We start from the raw sequence: 10163 nt of genomic DNA on the forward strand, positions 1-10163 counted from the left end.
TCAGGTATTTCCTTCTGGCTATTCTAAACCACCAAACACTAAAAAGAAAATATCTATATAATGAGTCAGTAGTCACAGCCATTTGTGCTGGAAAGGGGTGTTGACCTTAGGGGGTAGAGTAATGAAGTTGGTTCATGTTCTTGAAGATAATGTTACCTCTGGGTTTCAGGGCTTATCTGGCATAGGATCAATCTGGAGGCCTTAAATTTCTGAAAAAAAATACACTAACTAAGAAAAACTTTTATAGAGACTTAGAGCCCAGTGCATTCCCTAGGGTTTTCAGAAATACTGTTGGTTGGGGCTTGGCATACTGTGGTAGTTTGCAATATCTGGCTGTAGCTTCCATAAGAGTAGCAAGTTGTCTTTTGATCCTGATACCAGAACACTAATTTTCTATGGTCACATCCCTTAAAAATACCCAGTGAATGTATCTTCCCCTTTGCATGTGCACTTTTATCATCTGCTCTGGCATCTCCATCACTCACCTAGACTACTGCAATAAATTCCTAGTTGAAATCTGTATTAGTTTCTGAGTAATAAAGTATTTAACCTTGGTCATAGGGATCAGACCTTTTCTCTCAGATCCTGGGAGGCAATCTCTAAGCCCTTGCAATGTCATGTCTGATAGGAGTGTCTTTGTTTGCCTGGGGGTCTTGGATTACACCAGATAATCTAACAATGCGATTTAGGGTGGGGATTTGGGGTCAAAAGGTGTCAGATTGATCTCAAGAGAGGCTGGAGACTGAGATCAGATGTGTAGGCAAGTCAACCATGTCTTTGTAAAACTTCTGGACATCGAGGCTCAGGTGAGTGTTCCTGGTTGGCAATACTCAATGCGCACTGTCACTCATTGATACAGGTGAAGTAATGCTGTCCACAGCTCCACAGGGAGAGGACAACTGGAAACTCCATTTTAGGAACTTTCCTGAACTCTACATACTTCATCCCTTGAATAATTTTCTGTATCCTTTAGCTGTAATAAACTGTAACTGAGTATAAGAGTTTTCAGTGAATTCTGGGAGTTTTTCTAGTGAATTATTGAAACTAAGGCTGGTCTTGGCAACCTTGAACTTGCAATTGGTGTCAAAAGTGAGGGTGGCCTTGAATATTGTGCTCCCCCTAGTTTGGCAGGTTTCTGTTGCTGCTGTAATAAATTATCAATTATGTAGTGGCTTAAAAGAACACACTTTTTTTATCTTATACTTCTGAGGTTCAGAAGTCTGAAATAGGTTTCACTCAACTAAGCAAGGTGCTGGAATGGCTGCATTCCTTCTGAAGTGTCCAGGAGACAATCTATTTCCTTGACTTTTCTAGCAGGTAGAGACCACCTGAATTCTTCGGCCTGTGGCCGCTTACTCCATCTTCAAAGTCGAAGGTAGCATCTTCAAATCTCTCTCTGTCTCTCTCTGACTTCAGCTTCTGTTATATTGCTTTTTCTTTCATGCCCCTCTCTTTCCCTTATAAGAACCCTTGTGATTATTGGGCCCATTCAGAAAATTCAGAAAAATTTCTGTATCTCAAGATCCTTAATCACTTCTGCAAAATCTCTTTTGCTACATAAAGTAACAGTTTTCCAGGGATTAAGGTGTGGACTTCGGGGCCCCTTATTCTGCCTACCACAGAATCTGCCTCTAACCTTACCTCACTTCAATATATTTTCTACAATGCTGCCAGAGTTATCTTTCTAAAATACGGAATAAACCAATTCATTCCTCTAATTAAAACTTTTCAATAGCGTTCCATCGGTAGCGGGAGCGGAGAGCCAAGCCCAGAGAGCCCCTAGCAGCGCCACCGCGGTCGCCGGCCTCTCTGCCATCACACCCAGGGAGCAGCCGCAGCCCCCGCAGCCGCCCCCGTCACCACCACCGCAACCCTGAGCCGCTAGGCCGGGACCCGGCAGCCGCCCCCGCCCTCGGCGCCGCCCACACCAAGCTCCGCACCACCGGCAGCTCCCGGGCGGCCTCACTGTGGTGGCACCTGCCGGCCGGGACAAGAAGGTCGTCGCAACGGAAGTTTGGGGATCACTAAAATGGTTCAGGGTAAGAAACGGATATGGTTTCACTAACAGGAATGACACCAAGGAAGATGGGTTTGTACACCAGACCGCCATAAAGAAGAATAACCCAGGAAGTACCTTTGCAGGGTGGGAGACCGAGACTGTGGAGTTTGACGTTGTCGAAGGAGAGAAGGGGGCGGAGGCAGCACACGTCACAGGCCCCGGTGGAGTCCGGCGCAGGGCAGTGGATATGCAGCGGGCCATCACAGACACGATCCACTTTGTAGGGGTCCTCCACACAACCACGAGCAAAATTCCAGAACAGTGAGAATGGGGGAAAGAGGGAGGGATCAGAGAGCGCGCCCGAAGGCCAGGCCCTACCGCGGGCCACGATTCCCACCTTTCCACCGCGGAGGCCCTCTGGGCGCGGGCCACAGAATTCCAGCCCCACTGTGCAAGGAGAGATGGAGGTGCTCACAGCCAGGGTGCAGGAGAACAAGGCAGACCAGAGAGGCGGACTATCGGGGTTATCCACCACGATTCCGCAGGGGCGCTCTCGCCAAAGACAGCCTAGAGAGGATGGCGATGAGGATGATTAAGAAAATCAGAAGAGACCCCAGGTCAGCAGCCACCTCAATGTTCGCACCGTGGTGACTTCAGTTACTGACGCAGACGCCCAGAAAACCCTAAACCACAAGATGGCAAAGAGACAAAAGCAGCCCATCCACCAGCTGAGAATTCGTGGGCTCCGGAAGCTGAGCAGGGAGGAGCTGAGTAAATGCCGGCTTACCATCTCAACCATCATCTGGTTAGTCGTCCAACAAGAATGAATATGAAATTCCAGCAATAAGAAATGAACAAAAGCTTGGAGTTGAAGACCTTAAGTGCTTGCTTTTTGCCCGTTGACAAGATAACAAGAACTATTTGCATTATCTATGCAGCATGGGGTTTTTATTATTTTTACTTAAAGACGTCTCTTTTTGATAATGACAAAGGTGTTATTTTAAAAGCCTGGTTTTACTCAATACACCTTTAAAGGTTTTTAAATTGTTTCATCCCTGGTTGAGTTGAAATTTTTAAGAACCTCATTTTTTGATTTGTAATAAATGTTTACAACTTTTTTTTAAAGGACCTGTTAATAAATGTCTTAAATTAAAAAAAAAATAAAAAACCCTTTTCAATGGCCCTCTATCCATTATTTATAAGTAAATTCTGATATTCTTAATATGATATTTCATGTTCTTTGCTATCTGATATTTTTAGTAAACTTACCGGCCAACAGAAAACACTAAGCCACCAATCTCTCCAGTATTATCTCCTGACAACTACTCTTTCAAGTTTTGCTCCAACGACAGTAAACTACACATAGGATTTTTTTTTTTTTTTTTAACATACAATGGTTTTCACTCTTGCCTTTGTGTGCATATGTCCTTTCATATACCTGAATCTCCTCTTTATTCCTGCTGGCAAACTTCTATAAATATTTCAACCTTTAACATATGCACACCCCCCCCCACCTCTGTTTCGGTTTACTAAGGCTGCCAGAATGCAATATATCAGAAATGGGTTGGCTTTTAACAATGGAGATTTATTAAGTTACAAGTTACATTTCTAAGCTCATGAAAATGTCCAAATTAAGGCATCAACAAGAGGATACCATCTCTGAAGAAAGGCTGCTGGCATCTGGGGTTCCTCTGTCACATGGAAAGGCAACATGGTGATGTCTGCCAGTCCTTCACACCTGGTTCTGGTTTCAATGGCTGTCTCCACATTTCTCAGCAAGTTTTTCTCTCTCAGTCTCTCTGGGCTTTTACTGTCTTTTATCTTCTTCACAAAGGACTTCAGCAAAGGATTAAGACCCACCTTGAATGTGCTGTGTCACATCTCAATTGAAATAGACTAACCAAAATGTCCCACCCATGATAGGTCTGCTCCCACAAGAATGGATTATAAGAGCGTTGTCTTTTCTAGGGTACATAACATATTCAAACCAGCACACCCTTAACGAAGTCTTGCATATTGCCTTCTCTAACCCTGACCAATTCAATTATTGCCTTGTGCCATCCCTTCACCCAAGTGGCTGAGCATGGAAGAAGGAAAACCCCTGTTATATTGACTTGTCTCATTTGTGACCACATATCTCTAGTGTGCTCTTGGAATTGTCTGATTATCCAACTGCACTTCCCTAACCCACTGACTCTTCTTCTCCTCCCACCCTGACAATATTTCCTTTCTCCTCAAAAGTCTAATACCCCTTTTTCCCCCTTCTTGCTAAGCTGTTGACTTTACTTCCTATTTCTTTGAAAGAGTAGGAGAAAGTCTCTTCATGCTGTCCCTCTGATAATTTACTAATCTGTCTGTAGTGAATCATTATGGTTTACCTTTTTCCTGTTATACTGGAAAGTCTGCCAGTGCTCTCATCTAAGACAACCCTTTTTCTGGGGCACGGGATTCCATCCCCTCTTGAGAATTTTGCTCCTGAAATTGCTCCCTCCCATTCTTGTACCATCACTTTCTGCTGTTCTTAAGGGCCATTTCCATCAGCTTGAAAACATAGTGCAATCTCTCCTATCTTTAAACAAACAACAAAACAACAACAAAATAACACCAGTCTTGGCAAGAAATCCCTTCAGTTACTGCACCATTTCTCTGCTTCCTTTTTCCAAAAATCTCTTTAAAATAAAAGGGAACAAATATCCTACCTGGGTTTGTCATGACTCTCTGTGTAACCTTGGGATATTAACTGTGTGTTTCAGTTACTGTTTCAGTTTCCTCATCTCTCATTGTGGATAATAACGGTATAATAAGATTGTTGTGAGGATTTTTTCTGAGTATAAGCCCAGAGAATTGTCTTTTGCCATCTTTCCTTCATCTATTTTTAAACAAAATAAATCAAATTTATAGATAAAGTTCTATTTGATCACCATCTCCAGTCCTATTTTCTACCACCATGAGTCTAGGTGTGTATCCTGCTAATTTAATTTTTATACTTTGACACACATACAATATATTAATTAAATAACGCATAACCTTGTTTGGTATTTTTTTTTCAATTTCCAGAATTGTTATGCTGTATATATTGTTCTGTAACTTATAATTTTTTTTTTACTCACCATTGTACAGTTTTTTGCTATTTCCTCACCCTCATACTTCAGTCTTATTTGACTCAGATTCTTTTTCACATGTACAGAAAGCCCTTAGCTGAGATTCCATTTGAATACATAAGTTAAAAATTTTTATTGCTTTAGAGCTGTGCCTTAAAATTAGTAGTTAGAAAAAGTTTCCAAGTAATACTGGTATACATCCCAAGTTAAGAAGGAATATCCTAGCATATTTAAAATATGACCGTATTTGTAAAAAATTATTTTTCAGTCATAGATCTATTATTTAAGGTGAAATTCCTGAATTCTGGGAAGATGGTGGCAATAGTAGCATAGATTTTTTTCAAAATAATGTTTTTAATAAGATTAAATTTATGTAACATAAAGTTCACTACCTTAACCATTTTAAATTGGGCAAATTCATGGGTTTTAGAATATTCATAATGTTGGACAAACATTGCTAGTATCAAATTCCAAAATATTTCTATCACTACAAAAAGAAACCCCATATCTCCCAATTCTCACATCCCACCATCCCCTGGAGACCACTAATTTACTTTTTGTATCAATGGATTTGCCTATTCTGGACATTTTATATAAATGGAATCATACAAATTGTGGCCCCTTCTGTTTGGCTTCTTTTACTGAGCATAATGTTGTCAAGGTGATCTATGTATCAGTCCTTCATTCCTTTCTATGACTGAATAATATTCCATTGTTTGGATATACCACATTGTCCATTTATCAACTCATGGACATTTGGATTGTTTTCACATTTTGGTTATTATGAATAATGTGTCTATGAACATTCAAGCACAAGTTTTTGAGTGGAAATATGTTTTCAGTTCTCTTGGGTATATACCTAACAGTGGAACCATGAGGTCATGTGATATTTCTATGTTTAACTTCTTGAGTAACTGCTTATTTATCCACATGTTTTTCCAGTACTTGCTATTTTCAGTTCTCTTTGAAATTATAGCTATCTTAGCGGGTGTGAAGTGGTATCTAACTGTGGTTGTGCTTTGCATTTCCCTAATGACTAATGATGTTGAACATTGTTTCATGTACTTATTGGACATTTGTATAGCTTCTTTGGAGAAGTGTCTATTCAAGTACTTTGCCCTTTTTTATTGGGTTGTTTGTCTTTTAATCATTTAGTTATAAAATTTCTGTATATATTGTGGATACTAGACAATTATCAGATATATGATTTGTAAATATTTTCTCCCATCCTGTGGGTTGTCTTTTCACTTTCTTGTTAGTGTCATTTGATGCACAAAAGTTTTTAATTTTGATGAAGTTCAATTTATCTCTTTTGTTTTTCGCTTGTGCTTTTGGTGTCATATTTGAGCAGCATACATTTTTAATCTACTCTAATATTCTCACAAAACCAACCAAGCAAACAAATTAATGAGAACATAAATACATAAATAAAAAAGACATTGCATGTAGGTTAGCAATACCTAAAACACAGAAAATGTACACAACAAACTAAGTAGACTTTTATCATCACAGATCCAAAATTGTTAGCAGGTGGGTACAAACTTTTCTCACCTCTAAACTTCTAAGAGATCAGCATCTATTTGAGAGAAAGAGGAGGAAAACAAGAGGAGGAAAACAAATGTGATGGATTTGAAAGTAGGAGGGCCTCCCAAATCTCCAACAGCTAGTTACTACAATGCACATTGGGCTTATTTTGAGAAAAGCAGTAGAAATTAGAGGATCTTTTTTGCAGCCCTTTTCCTAGGTAGGTGTTGTTTGGGCCTATTAACTCTTGAAACAAAGGGGCCCTTCCAAGACAAAAGCCCACACTGATTGAGCAGGACAGGAGTAATCAGGCACAAGAAAAAGACATCTCAAATAAAAGCTGATGATGGGAACAGAGTCCAGGAAATCTCTGAGATTACACCACCATATTACTGAACAAGCCACTAACACAACAGATGAGAAAGCTCTAACATATAAAGCTAGAAAAGCTATTCTGGCTGACCTCTTCCTTATAGTTACAGCAAAATTAACTTCACATTAAAATGAGTAATAGAAAATGATCATAACTGAATCTCATACAAAGTTATTCTTGGAAAGAGAAACAGAATAAGGAGCAGAATAATGTCCCCAAAGACAACTACAGCATGCCAGAAAAACACGTCAACACAAAAGATGAATATGAAATACAATATTTAAAATTGAACTAATTGAAATTGAGAAAAAATGTTAGACATATGAAAGAACAACATAGAATTAGAAAATTTTACAAATGTGATGATATTACTCAGGAAAGAATTAGAAATAAAAGTACAAATCAATTCAGAAATGATTCAGCTAGAAGGAACCACAGATAGGATATACACAACAGATAATACCTTAAGAGAAATAGATAAAAAGGAGAAAAAATTGAACAAAAAGAAATTATATGAAGAAATAATGAGATTTAAAGAAAATATTTAAAGGAATGACACATATAGATGAACTTTTTAAAAGAAAACCAAAGCATTGTAACAGAACAAATACTGAAAACTGTATTTAAAAATCTCTTTTAAAACATATATTTAAAAAGAGTTAAAATATATAGTGAAAAGGCACATTAAAAACCTGGGAAAATCAACCCGGAGTGATCATTCACATTGGATTTCTTTCCTTACATCTTTTCATAGTTTCAGGCAAGTTATTGCTATAAAATATCCATAAGCATGTAATCTATAATTTCTTTTTTACTATTTTAATGACAGTTCACAATTTGCTAAACCTGAAACTTACATTTTTTTGTTTCTCTTTGCAAGTCTGTCAGTTTTTCTATCTGATATCTTAAAGCTCCATTATTAGGTGAATTAACTTTTAGAATTATGTTCTTTTGATGAATTGACCACTTTATCATTATGAAATGATCCTTATCCCTGCTAATATTAATCTTTCTGAAATCTATATTGTCTAATATTAATGTAACCACTCTTACTTTCTTTTAATTATTTCTGGCAAGGTGTATCTTTTTCCATTCTTTTACTTTTAACCTATTTGTATTTTTATATTTAAAGTGCATTTCTTATAGGTAACACATAGTTAGGTTGCTTTTTTATTCAATCTGACAATCTATTGCTTCTAATCAGGATGTTTAGACCATTTATAATTAATGTGATCATTTTTATATCTGAGTTTAAATGAACCATCTTGAGTTTCTATTTGGTTCATCTATTGTTCTTCACTCATCTATTTTTCTGACTTATTGTAGTTGAATATTTCTTAGGATTCCAATTTTATCTCCTTTGTTGTTATTGTTGTTGTTTTTGCTGTAACTCTTGGTTTTGTTTTTTAAATGACTGTTTTAGGGTTTATAGTATAATCGCTTTTACTCCTTATTGGCCAGTTTAGTTTAATTTTGGATGCTGCTTCTCCATTTCTATCACCTTTTCTTCACCCTTCAAATGTTGTACTCATGCAGCCAATTGCTAGGTTTGGCTGCTTTTTCTTCTCATTTCTGTCCAAATCTATTTTTCATCTTATCCTATTCATCAATTATGATCTCCACTTTGTTCTTATCCTACATCTAATTAATTCTCTAGTTAATATCCAGATCACTGTTTATAGTCCATCACCACTACTGTAGTTGGATGAGGGTGCATTCCAAATAATTTCCTGGTTGTTAAGCCTTCAGGAACATTACTGCATTTCAGATTAGTTACTTCACACTCGCTTATTCTAGGACAGAAGTTCTCAAAGAAAGATCCAGAAACATCATGATGACCGCTGAGACATTTTCAAGGGTTGCATGAGATCAAAGATATTTTCATAAAAATACTAAGACCTTAACTGCCTGTTTCACTCTCACTCTTTCATGAGTAAACAGTGGAGTTTACTGAGGCTACATGATGTGTGGTGACTTCATTGCTATGAGGGCTAATGGACAGTGTGCTTGTATATTTGAAAACTTTCTGTTTTGGAGAGTGTGCTTGTATATTTGAAAACTTCCTCAGTTTTAATTTCTGATATTGTAAAATCAATAAATATAACCAACATAAACAAAAGCTTTTTGAGGTTCTCAACTATTTTTAGGATTGTAAAGCAGTCCTGAGAACCATTGGCTTCATAAATTCACTCTTCCCATTCCTGATTTAAATTGACAATGGCTGTTCTATTTTCTAGAGTTTCCAACTGAGAATAATGGCTATTACATTAGATGCCATCTAACAAGCTGTTTATCTGGTTTTCCTGAAAATAAGAACTTATAAAGTTTCATGTGTCCTTTTGAGTTCTCATTGTCATTTTCCATTATCTACAGGTCCTAAACTGATAATTCTGACCAAGTAATTCCAACTGGACTTCCATAACATTCCCTGCTTCCCCCTTAAGACTGGAGGCTTGTCTGGGGAGCTATCAAGTCAAAATAACAATTAAGAGCAAACTAAGTGATATCTAGGAAAATGGGTCTGTTAATTTTAAAGGTCGTGGTAAAGTGAAGAAACAAGAAAAAACAAAAACAAGAGCTTGGGTTGCAAGGTCCATGTATAGGACTGTTTGGAGAAGGATGTCAAGTGAAAAGAACAAGTCTAAAACAGCATCTTAAAACTAAAGCTATGACTAACAACAGTGTTGTGGAATTTTCCTCTGTGGTACCTTGTGCTTGTTGACAGAGTCAGGCATGGTGGCTTAAAGGTGTTGCATATAATTAGACAATAGAAAGTATACTGGACATGAAATTAAGAAACCTGGATTTAGGATACATTTTTGTTTGCTGAGTGAATTTGAGTATGAATTTAATCTTTGATAATTTCTGCCCTATAAATCATAAATGTTTTAATGTGATTAAAATTGAATGGATGACTGTGCCGGTTTGAAACCATTATGGACCCCAGAAGAGCCATGATCTTTTAATCCAATCTTGTTGGGTGGAAACTTTTGATTAAAGGTCTCCATGGAAATGTGACTCACCCAACTGTGGGTGAAACCTTTTGATTAGATAATTTCCATGGAGGTGTGGGACCCTATCCATTCCGGGTGGGTCTTGATTAGATCATTGGAGTACTTTAAGGAGACATTTTGGAGAGAAGCAAAGAGCTGGCACAGACACTTGG

The 10163-nt window shown here is 37.7% G+C and overlaps 1 pseudogene; it reads left to right on the forward strand.

Moving 5' to 3' along the window:
- The first annotated feature begins 752 nt into the window (after positions 1-752).
- LOC119530408 lies at positions 753-2858 on the forward strand (annotated as a pseudogene).
- The last annotated feature ends 7305 nt before the right edge of the window (positions 2859-10163 follow it).

This window comes from Choloepus didactylus, chromosome 3, assembly GCF_015220235.1.
Source record: "Choloepus didactylus isolate mChoDid1 chromosome 3, mChoDid1.pri, whole genome shotgun sequence".
NCBI classification, from domain to species: domain Eukaryota; kingdom Metazoa; phylum Chordata; class Mammalia; order Pilosa; family Megalonychidae; genus Choloepus; species Choloepus didactylus.